At 40.6% G+C, this 12606-nt stretch overlaps 1 protein-coding gene across 1 annotated transcript in view; it reads left to right on the forward strand.

Annotated features, from left to right (window-relative positions):
* CDH17 (cadherin 17) overlaps positions 1-12606 on the forward strand; it is a 336495-nt gene that overhangs the window by 291900 nt on the left and 31989 nt on the right. The window lies entirely within an intron of this gene.

Genomic DNA, 12606 nt, shown 5'->3' on the forward strand with positions numbered 1-12606 from the left:
CCCAAAATTTTCACAATTGTTCGCAGCTTAGCACCTTCAGAGCAAGTCGCAAGCCAGAACTAAGCAGTCTCTCCCAAGGATTAATCCGGTAAGAGCAGCTATATATATGCCACACTCCTAAATGCTCACCCCCTGATTGAGTTTGAAAAACCGCCGGTTTAGCCAGCACATTTCCCCTTTACACTGGAACAGGTGCCTCCGTGATGGAAACGGCATTCAGAAAGCTCACAAATGCCAAAAGGAAGGAAGCACAGAACTGGCTACAGCGGCCAGCTCCACACACAAGGTCCACAGGGCTAAGCCAAAGACATCCGTAAGATGGAACCGTTGCCTCCCAAAAGATGAAGATGAAGAGAAAACATCGAGTGATTCCGTTTTCCCCAGTGCCAGCCAGATCCAGCTCCAAAAAGCGGTTGGTGAGCGGTAAACGGCACTCGAAAAATGAAGCAGAACCGAAGCGAGGAAGAGCTCAAGCTGGAGCACCCGGCATCAGCGTTCTCCACATCTGACCCGCAGCATCGCCATTACCGAGAGGGGGAGGAGCATCACTGCAGCTACGCGCTAGCGGGAAGCACCGTAGCCGCCCATCCCATCAAAGATTTTTCTGGCTTTTTTTCACTAAAGTTAACTGAATGTCGAGAGCTAGGTTTATATATTCATTCTACTCAATTGAAAAAATGGAATGATGCTGGCTTGGGGATTGTGAATCAATTGGGTATTCAGGGTAGGTTGATTTCTTGGGAGGAAATACAGGTTAGAACTTTGGGTTCCAATAAACCTTCCTTTTTTGAATTTATTCAAGTTAGTAATTTTTTGAAAAAATACAATTTTATATTTAACATCCCCCCAGGTAGAATTGCTTCTGCATTATATGTTTCGAGATTATCTGGAGTGGGCAATTGGTATCGCTTATTGAATTCTCAAGATGAATCCCCTTTGGTGTTAAAGATATTGGAGAAAGTTGAAGCTCATACACAATGTGTTTTTTCTTATCAAGAATGGCAAAAGATTTCAACTTTAGGTAATAAGGCTTTGAGAGCTGCTAACTATAAAAGAATGGCTTTCCTTGCCCAATGGCTGGCATATTATACTCCAGAAGCATTAAATAAAATATATCCAGAAGTGGTAAATAGTTGCTTTCGTTGTGGTATCTTAGCAGAAGGGGGATGGCGACATATTTTTTTTTCTTGCCCCAAGTTAAAAAAGTTTTGGGAAGATATTTTTGCTTATTTTAGTAGGGCAATTAAGAAAATGTATGAACCCTCAGTAGAAGCTGCTTTGTTTAGGTTAGGTATTAGGGAGGCTGTACTTTCGAAAGATGATGGATGTTTTCTTGCAATTGCCATGTCGGTTGCCCGTTCTTTGATTTTACAAAATTGGAGATCATTGGAAATACCTCTTTTTGAGAAATGGTTGATTAAGATGAAAAGGACAATGTCTTTCGAAGAAGCTTATGCCAAACGGGTGGGGGCAACTAAGACATTTTCGAGGGTTTGGGATTATTTTTTTTCTTGATCGTTAATTTGATGACGGTATTTTCTTTTTTGGTTGTTATGTGTAATCACTAATGAGTGAACATGGAATTGTGATGTTTTCAGTTTAAGTTTTTTTTTGTTTTCTCTCTTTTTAAAAAAAAATTTTTAATGTGTAAATAATGTGCTTCTTGATGGCTCTGCTCAATAAAAAAAGTTAAAAAAAAGAGTCTGTAAATTATGCAGCTGGTGTATATATATATATATACACAAAATGTACAATTGTACTGCGAAGTAATGCAATGAAATTGAGAGAAGGAATGAGTATAATGACTTTAATAATTTGTAAATAATGATGTGATATATATAATATATATATATATATACATCTTTTTGTTGCTTAAGTAATAGACAATATGCTGGATTATTTGGGGCACATGCCCACAATCACAGAGTTGGTTTACTATGGATCATTATTTATAGTCATTTTTCACGCATCAAACACTTCCGCCTACGTTTACATTCTTGAGTCTTTTATTTTAGACAATGAATGAATACATGGCTTGGTAAAATTTAAACAGTAACTTAATTCTTGATTTCTAAGGCGGAAAAAATGTGTATTCAAACAAGAGTTCACATTTGTTTAAATGAATGAAGAACTACTAGTCTGTTGACTTATACACTGCATTTGTTGTTTTTGCACATGTGACACGTTATTAGTGCTTCAAAATGGTGGAAAGCTTTACTGCACACTGTTGGTGAACAAGCCTGCAGGACAGGCGAAACGCGTCCAGCAGCTGACTATTAAAATCGCTTATTGTGGCAAGACATGGCATCGTCATCCTTTACTTTGGTAACGGCATTTTAGAGAATTCATACGGATCAAGCTTGGATGATCCGGGCGGACGACGCGCCCTTTGTTCTGGAACTGCGGCGGTTGGAACCGAGCGAAAGTGTTTGTTTCAAATAACCACCGCCCCCCTCAACTCAGCAGGAAGGAGGCATTGAGCTCCTGTGAATTGGCCCGGAGCGGAACCTGAAGTGCTGCGCACTAACCGAAGAGTCAGAGGACCCGCGGTTCGCTGCTGTGACTCAGGTAAGCGTGGGCTTTAAAGAGCGCTGCGGAAAAGGGAAAGCCAGTGACCATTACGTTTCACGTTTATTCAATAACAGTGACACTGGCAGTTCTTGCAAAAGCGGGAGACGACTCGCTTTTAAGTTAAATATATTTTTTTTTCACGATGTCAGCTGACAAAGTAAAGGAGAGGGAAGAAGCTGCACTCTCAATATTTGATGACTCAATAGTGAGAACTAAAACAAGCATTGTTACTGAAAGACATGTTGGTAAGGTGGATGTTATCACACGCTTAAAGAGATTGGAAAAACTGAAACGCTCTGAGTTATCTAAGTGGTGGGAGTCCAAATCACTAAAACGTTATTTGGAAGTGAAGCGCATTCCCAGGGGATTAGGAATCTTGGTAGCCCCTACATATGAAGGTCCAAATCCCAATGTGCTCCGTGAGTGGGCAGACAACAACCAAGAATCATCAGAAAGAATGTTGGTAATCCTTGTCAAATATGCTGAAATTGACAGGCAGAAAATAATTGAAGAAATCGAGAAAATTACAGAATTCCTTGATAAAGAGTCTGATCAAGAGCTGATAATTAAATTCAAGTCTGAGATGCGAGATAGATTATGCAAATTGGAAGGATTTATAAAAGAAAGAAATGCGCAGAAATTTATGCGTGATAAGTTAGATAATGAACGTGGCCAAATTTACACTTTTGCCCAAAAATGTGATACCTTGCGCCGACAAAAAATGAATGCAGAAGGTAAACAACAATTACAAGAGAATTCTGAAATGAGCAGTATTCCAGGCTCGGAACTCGACACAGATGGCGATGAAGGAACCAGTGGGAGCAATATTGGTCCTGCGCCGACTGTAATTGAAGAATTTGTTTTTTTAGAGCACGAGAGGAGATTCTACCTCCGACCAAGGCCATTTGTCCACTACGTAAAACCTCAAAGAGGAAGAGGCAGAGGCAACAGAGGAGGAAAGGCGCTAAACAATACAGATGGCGCTGTGAAATCCAAGACCAAAGCGAAATCAACATAGAGGACAAAACTTCAATCATAAATTTGACCGACATTTCCTTATCAGATAAAGAGCAAAATATTTTGAGACTTGGTCTGTCGTTTTGCCCAGAGGAGGAATTCGATTATGTAAAAACACGAGTGGATGTATTTAAATTCATTTGGACTCTGAAACTGAAAAAACACTTTGACAACAACGAAAAACTACTGCCATCATCGCAAACTAACACTAACATTGAACATACAAGTGAGTTAGTGGTTGATGACATGAATTTAATGTTGGACATGTACCATCTACAAGAGGAGGCTGAATCAAGTAACACTGCGATTAATAATGAAACCAACATCAGACAAGCTTCCTCAATAGCGGAAGAGGAAGGCTTTAACATCACTAGTAATGATCCAACATCTTTCAGGCCAACGTCAAGATTTACACCGATGACAGGAAGAGATGCAGTGGACATTTATAATGAACTAGTAACTAATGATTTAAAGCAACTATGTACCAACACGTTCTCACAGCATAAAAAAATAACACAACAACGTGATTGTAATGCTCTAGTTAAGAAATTGTCCATGAATGCCGATTGTATTGTTTGCAATGCTGATAAGGGTGGTAATGTGGTGCTGTGGAGTAAACAACAGTATTTACACGAAGCATATAAACAGCTGAATAATCGCTCTGATTATGTTAAATTGTCAGAGACTATTATGTATAATAGTCACAACTCTTACAATTTCAAATTAGCTGAATGGCATTCTAAAGGCTTATTAAAAGATGAGGAATTAGCCTTCCTAAAAATCAATAATCCGGTTACCCCTGTGATGTACCTAATTCCTAAGGTGCATAAAGACCAGGTGAATCCACCAGGGCGGCTGATAATTTCTGCCATCAATGGTGCTTTTGCCAACACGTCTAGATTTGTTGATTCTTTCTTGTGTCCTTTAACAAAGTGCCTCCCATCCTATATAAAGGACATGGGGTACTTCCTCAAAAGAGTTTACGATCTACCCTGGTAAGATGACTTTTTATTGGCCACCATAGATGTAACGATTGTTTATACCAGCATCAAGCATGATGATGGTTTGAATGCTGTCAGACATTATTTGGGGAACAGACCTGTCAAATTTTGGGCACATACACAAATGTTAATTGAAATGACGTCAATCTGCCTTAAAAACAACTATTTCCTTTTCAATGGTGAGTTATTACATCAGGTATGTGGTACGGCAATGGGCACCTGCTTTGCCCCCAGCTTTGCTAATTTGCATATGGGCTGGTGGGAGGAGCAGGTGGTCCAAAAATTATACCCTGAAGAATGGCAGAACAATGTGATGCATTGGAGCAGATTTATAGACGACTTATTCGTCGTTTGGAAGGGCTCTGAGGAATTACTGGTTACTTTTATCAAAAGATTACAAAAGAACAATTTGAATCTTAAATTCACCAGTACGATCAGCAAAGCCAATGTTAACTTTCTAGATCTGTCTATTTACATCAAGGATGGTAAGCTTGAAACTGCACTATATCGAAAGCCCTCGGCTGGCAACACGTTGTTGCACGCCAAGAGTTTTCATCCTCAGAACCTGATCAGTAGCATCCCCTATGGGGAGAGTCTAAGAACAATACGCAACTGTAGTGACCAAGAAAGCTGTGGCAATGAATTAAGGATACTACAGTCCCGTTTTAAATCAAGAGGATATTGGGATGAGTGCATAAGATCACCAATATTCAAAGCCAAGAAAAGGACAAGGGAGGATAGTCTCTTTAATAAGAGTAACACCCAGAAGAAAATGGAGAATAGAAATAAAAATTATTGCAGGATGGTAACCACTTACAATATACAACACAAGAGAGTAAGGAGTATCCTGGCTAAACATTGGCACTTGATACGTAGTGATCCTAGATTGGGCAGGTTAGTTCAGGAAAAACCTCAACTCACGTTCAGAAGAGCTAAGAGTTTTAAGGAAATGTTGGTCAGTAATGTATTGAAAACTCCACCCACAAAGTTAGCGGCCACAATGTGGCTAGTAAAGAAAGAAGGGTTCGTGAAATGCACTAAGTGCAAAGCTTGTGCACATGGAATTAACACCACTATGTACACATCAGGTTTTTCAAACAGTCAATTTAAAATCAAAGGTCATTTTACATGTAAAACGGATTTTGCTGTGTACGTACTTCAGTGCCCTTGTGGCCTGAGGTACGTGGGCAGCACTATCTTACCTGTACATAAGCATGTGTTACAACACTTAAGAGCCATCAAAAATGGTGTTAAATCCTACCCGGTGACACGCCATTTCGAGCGTTACCACCAAAAGAATACAGCCGGCTTGACTTACTTTGTAATAGATGCAGTTAAGATCAATGAGAGAGGTGGCAACCGAGAAAAACATCTGAGAAGACTAGAATCTTCGTATATAATCACATTAAATTGTAAGACTCCGGCACGTTTAAATATGGAGGAAGATCTGCATACCCACTTGTGAGCATTATAATGAATTGACTTCTTCCCATCCTGTTTGTTTTTAAACCAGTACATTTCTTTATAAGTTTAATTTATTTAGGAAAATTGCACATTTTTAGTTGTAATATTTGCAGATGATTTGACACTTAGTTCATTTTTATAACATCACCGCATTCATTTCAGCCCACTTGGGCAGCACACAGAATGTACAATTGTACTGCGAAGTAATGCAATGTAATTGAGAGAAGGAATGAGTATAATGACTTTAATAATTTGTAAATAATGATGCGATATATAATATATATATATATATATATATATATCTATCTATATATATATATATATATATATATATATATATATATATATATATATATCACAGAGTTGGTTTACTATGGATCATTATTTATAGTCATTTTTCACACATCGAACACTTCCGCCTACGTTTACATTCTTGAGTCTTTTATTTTAGACAATGAATGAATACATGGTTTGGTAAAATTTAAACAGTAACTTAATTCTTGATTTCTAATGCGGAAAAAATGTGTATTCAAACAAGAGTTCACGTTTGTTTAAATGAAGAACTACTAGTCTTTTGCCTTATACACTGCATTTGTAGTTTTTGCACATGTGACACGTTATTGGTGCTTCAAAATGGTGGAAAACTTTACTGCACACTGTTGGTGAACAAGTCTGCAGGACAGGCGAAACGCATCCAGCAGCTGACTATTAAAATCACTTATTGTGGCAAGACATGGCATCGTCATCCTTTACTTTGGTAACGGCATTTCAGAGAATTCATACGGATCCAGCTTGGATGATCGGGCGGACGACGCGCCCTTTGTTCTGGAGCTGTGGCGGTTGGAACCAAGCAAAAGTGTTTGTTCGTTTCATAAATATATATATATATATATATATATATATATATATATATATATATATATATATATATATATATATATATATACATATATTATCTATTGGCGGTCGCCAGTAGATAGTTATAGTTAGGATCGTGTTTCCATAGGAAATCCGCAACATTCTATTTGGAATAACTTTGGCGCCGATTAACGAATCCTCGCGAAATTTTCAAAATAGGTGGGGCGCTCCGCTCCACTCCTTCCCTGAAAGTCTCGGGGGGATTCGTCAAGCGGGGCCTGAGAAAAAGGGGGGGTCCCAAAACGAGTTTTCCCCATGCATTTTTCCATAGGACCTTTAGTCCAAGCTACAGCCCGAACGGCTGAACAGAATTACTTGAAATTTGGCAGAGAGGTAGTCCTCAGGTCAGGGATGTGCCTTTTGCAGGTCTGGTGTAAATCTGTTCCGTATTTCCTGAGAAAATAGCATTTAAAAGCATATATATATCTATAGGCGCGCTCCGTGCGCGTACGGTAAAACTTACCGTACGCGCACGCTGCCGTGCGCGATTCTGATTGGTTGTTAGATCTTAGTAAACATTCGAATCGGTCAAAACCAGGAAGTGTCGGCTGCCATTTTGTCTCTCGCAGTCTGAGGGGGTGAAAAACAAAGGTGGAGAACGTGAAAAGGGGGCAGGGTGGACAGTTCCTGACCCCCTAGCCTTTGTCAGGGGGTCCCAGAAGGACCCCCAAGGGCCAAAATTTCCTTTAATTTTTTTGCGAAAAATCGCGGAGTACACGTAGCGTGCGCGTACGGTAGAAACGGAAAAATTCCACGAACTGCGTAACGTGGGCGCGCGGTGCGCAAAGCGTACTGTGCGCCCACAGCGCGCGCGGTACCCGCATGGTGAAAAACCTTAAAAAAAAATACATAACTTAGCATTTAAAAAACCGTACAAATTCACTGAAAAAACCATAGGTTTCACACACGTTATAGTTAGGAATTAGCATTTAAAAAACCTTGCAAATTCACTTAAAAAACCATAGGTTTCACACATGTTATAGTTAGCTGGACATTTCACTCGTGAAAAACCATTGAAATTCCCCCGTTATAGTTAGTGCAGGCAACTATAACTCACGCGACCGCAATCCTCTGCTGATGACGTCAGATATTACATCACTGATGACATATGTGTCTTTCTGAAAAAAATATATTTGTAATATATGTATAGCTAAAAATTAATGGAAGAAGACATGGGTAAATAAGTGTCTAAATACAGTGATGTAATATCTGACGTCATCAGCAGAGGATTGCGGTCGCGTGAGTTATAGTTGCCTGCACTAACTATAACGGGGGAATTTCAATGGTTTTTCACGAATGAAATGTCCAGCTAACTATAACATGTGTGAAACCTATGGTTTTTTAAGTGAATATATATATAGATAGATATAGATAGATATAGATATATATATGCGAGGCAGCAGGCACTTCACCTGTAAAATGCATTCTCACATTGGAGATGTACTAAAACCACTAAATAAACCCCAGCTCAAGCGCCTGGTAGCTACGGCACATAGCATACAGGCTCAACTTATAGGCAACGTTTGAAATATTTATGCAGTACTAAAACAGTAATAAAGTTAAAATGCAAAACAATAAAAATCCCAAAATGGATTAATTAGAGAAATTGAGTGCCTATTAATAAACAAAATGTCGCCAAAATCACATTTCAATAAGGGGATTTGGAGATATTAATTTTTCAGTAGATATAGCTCTAACATGCATAAAAAGTCAATGATAGTGAATCATCCAAGTAGAACAGCGCCTCGGAGCAATTTGATGCTGACTGCGATGGAGTGTGGGTCAGATACACTAACCAGGTTCGTCCTGGTCAACGATTTTACGTGATGACTTTAGTCCTTTAAATCCCAATCCACAACAGGAGTATATTTCTAAAGCCTACCAGGACACCAGGGGAAGCAGTTAGAGATCCACAGGAGGGTGACAGGCAGAGGCCAACAGGAGGGTCCAGTAAAGGTCCAGTTGCCACTTGTCAACTGAGCAGCTGCAGAAAAAGGCTTCTTGTAGTTTGTTGTGTTCCTGTAGCTTTAAAAGGAGGCTAGCTTTAAGGCCCTTGGAGTCCACTTTTTTGTCCTGGGTACAAGAGGGAGAGAGATCCGGTCTTCCAGGCCCTTATCAGGTTTCTGTCAGCAGGTTCAGTCCTCTTCTGATCTTCCACAGATCGAGGAGTGTTCTGAAGTGGATGCCTAGATATACCACATTTTTGCCTGGCACGAGCTAGGGGACATGAATAACTCTGAGGATACCCTAACCAATGGGGTAAAGGTCCCTGGGGCTAACCCTACCCACTTTAGGCATTTTAGCCAAACTAAACCTGGTATCGGAGTGTCACACTATCCTTGGGCTCTGATGGCTCGGTGTGTGTGTGTGTGGAAAGTTCTATGGTGAGCTTAGTGTCCACCCACATCTAACACTAAAAACCAGTTTGAGGCAGGTCATTTACCCACAACAAACACAGCTACAGAAATTTGGTAAAACAAAAGTTCACTTTTCAGCAACCAGAAAGTAAGTACACAAGAACAGTTTGGGCATTCTGTTTGCCTCCATTGAAGTTAGCTCCAAATGTTAAATGTAAACTCAGCAGACCTGTTATACAGGCTTTGATAACATAATGTTAAAAGACTGCCACTGCGAATGTAGCCTTGCTAGGGGGACAAAAGAAAGGACCCTCCCATGTGTCAGCTAACATTTGCCTGTTACAGAAGAGGCCTATTTGAAGTGTTCCTCATGTGTCATATGAAAAACCCCAGCAGACCTGTCAAGCAGGAAGTGACAGTCAAGCAGAATTTAACATTTTAATGTCAAAAAGGGTGCTTTCAGCAACTTCCTGCATATTCTGTCTGTTCAAATGGGTCATCTCTGCCCATTTAGGTGACCCTATTGATTGCTCCTAGGTGGCATTTCACACCTATTCAAATGCTTATTACTGGCTGGCAGCAGTGGGAGTCTTTAGGCAGGGAAAATAGAACGTTCAAAAAGTTCCTTTTCAAAATAAATATAGTTGTTCAATTTATTTTCTAGGTAGCCCATTCCTGAGATACAGAATTACCATTTGCTTTCCTATGGAACAGTCAGCTATGCTACAGTGCAAATAGCTTTAAGGGTCTATTCACTGTAGGGACATGTGTAATGTTGAACATTTACATGTGTTAGAAATGGGATTCCTGGTTGGCTGAGGTATGTACCCAGGTCAGGCAGGAACAACCACTCTAGTCAGGGTAAGCTGGATACACACCCTCTTGTAACCTGGCACAGGGTAGTCAGGCTTATCTAAAGAGGCAATGTGTAAAGTATTTGTGCAACACACACACACAAAAACACAATGAGTACATTACTAAAAGACTCATCACAGGTTTAGAAAAATAGAGAATATTTATCTGAGCAAAAAAGGGCAAAAATTACAAAGATCCAATCAGTAGAAGTCGAGATGTGAATTTTTAAAGATTAAATGCAAAAATAATGCTTAGAAGTCACTAGTGGTCAAAAGGTTACTTGAGGTCATGAGGGACAGGTGCAAATCAAAAGTTCAGGTCGATCGCGATGGAGGGTTGGCTGGCTACAGGACTAACACAGGGACCGCTGAGAAAGTACCTTGGCTGGAACAAAGCGTTGACACTGAGGGCTCGATGTATTGATCTTTTCCACGCAGTTGGGTCTCTGCATCATCACCGAGCTTCATTGAGGAAGGCAATGCGTCATTGTTGAGTCGGACAGAGTGTTATCATTGGGCCACGCAGGCTGTCGGACTGCTGTCGTCAAACAGACTCTGCTTTGAAGGACGACACGTCGGTTCCAATCGGCGCACTGGTGATGATGCATTGTTTTGTAGAAAACAGCTGCAGAACCCGCTTCTGAGGCCCAGAACCTGAAGGTGGCACCTCAGGCAAGGGTAGGACTCACAGAAGGCAGAGTACAGCAGCATCAGCAGAATTGCAGAAAGTATTTTGTGTCCCTGATACTACAGTAGACCAGCCAGCAAGCCCTTGGAGATCACTTGGAGGGAAGGCAGAGTCCAGCTCTCCTTCTTGTGGAGTCAGGGAGCAGAAGGCAGCAGGGCAACAAGCCAAAAAACAGTCCTTCCAGAAGAGCTATCCAGCTGAGTCCTTTAAGCAGCACTGCAGTCCTTCTGACAGAGGTTCAGTTCAAGATCCTGAAGTGTCTCATTTTAGAGGGTCAGAGACCCAGTACTTATACCCAAAAGTGCCTTTGATATAAGATGTGACTTCAGAGCAACTCTCTGAAGTGCACAAGGATCCCTTTCAACCGAGTCCTGTCTGCCAGGCATCTGTGAGGAATAACTCAGGGCTCTGTGTGTGGACAGGATACTACTTATTGAAGTTTAATTGTCAGCACCTCCCATTCCTTCCTGCCCAGGAAGACCTGTTAGAATGCAGCTGGTTGCAGGTGAGTGATCAGAATGCAGATGTGCCTCACCTTCTTGTGTTTGGGGCTGTCTAGAGGGAATGGGAGCTGTCACCCACCCCAGACATGTATTGTAGACTGGCTGTCAGGCACAAAGAGCAGTATGTACAGAGAAATGTCCACTTTATAAAAGTGACATTTCTAAAACAGTAATGTTAAATAATACTTCACCAGTACGGAGGATTTATCATTACAATTCCAAATTTATGAAACTGAAACATGAAAATGCTTCTCCGCTCTGTTCAGGAATTACAGCTTAAATGTGTATCAAGAAATTCCCAATGCTTGCCTATGAGAAGGATAGGCCTTACATTATTGAAACTTTAAATAGGCTGTTTGTTACTATCAGGACATGCAAAACCTCCAAGTACATGTCCTATCTTATACTCACATGGCACAGTGCCCTTAGGTTTACTTAGATCCCACCTTAGGGGTGACATATGTAATAAAAAGGAGTTTAAAGATTGTCAAGTAGTTTTAAATGCCAAGTCAAAGTGGCAGTAAACTGCACACACAGGCACTGCTGTGGCCGGTCTGAGATAGGTTTGAAAGACTACTTCTGTGGGTGGCACAGTCAGTGCTGCAGCCCTTTAGTAGCATTTGAAGTACAGGCCCTGGGTTAATGGTATGCCACTTTACACGCGAAATACTAGTGCAAGAAATATGCCAATCAGGTGTATGCCAATGTCATCATGTTTAGGGGAGAAGCACATGCACTTTAGCACTGGTTAGCAATAGTAAAGAGCTCAGTCCTAAAGCCAACAAAAAGAATCAGCAAACCTTGGAGGCAAAAGGCAAAAAGCCCAGAGGGAAGAGCACCCTAAGGGTACCAGGTCTAACAGTGTCCATCGTTTAAATACCATACTCCCTGCCTTATGAGCAATAAGGCCTACTTAGGTGTAACTTATAAATATTTAAAAGGGAGGTTTAGACCTGTCACCAGGGGTCATTTTGACGGGTTGAATTTGCAGTTTAAAACCGCAACAGATAAGCAACAAATGGTAGGCATGCATTCATGTTTGCACTGTCACTGTAGCAGATGGCACAATAGATGCTGCAGTCCACTAGTGACATTTAATTTACAGTTCCTGGGTACACGTTGTACCACTAGGGACTTATAGGTAAGTTAAACATGTCCTTTAGAAGTATCTCAGTTTTACCAAGTTGAAAGGAGGAGCACATGCACTTTATCACTGGTTTGCAGGTGTTAAGT

Source organism: Triturus cristatus, chromosome 5_1 (genome assembly GCF_964204655.1).
Source record: "Triturus cristatus chromosome 5_1, aTriCri1.1, whole genome shotgun sequence".
NCBI lineage: Eukaryota > Metazoa > Chordata > Amphibia > Caudata > Salamandridae > Triturus > Triturus cristatus.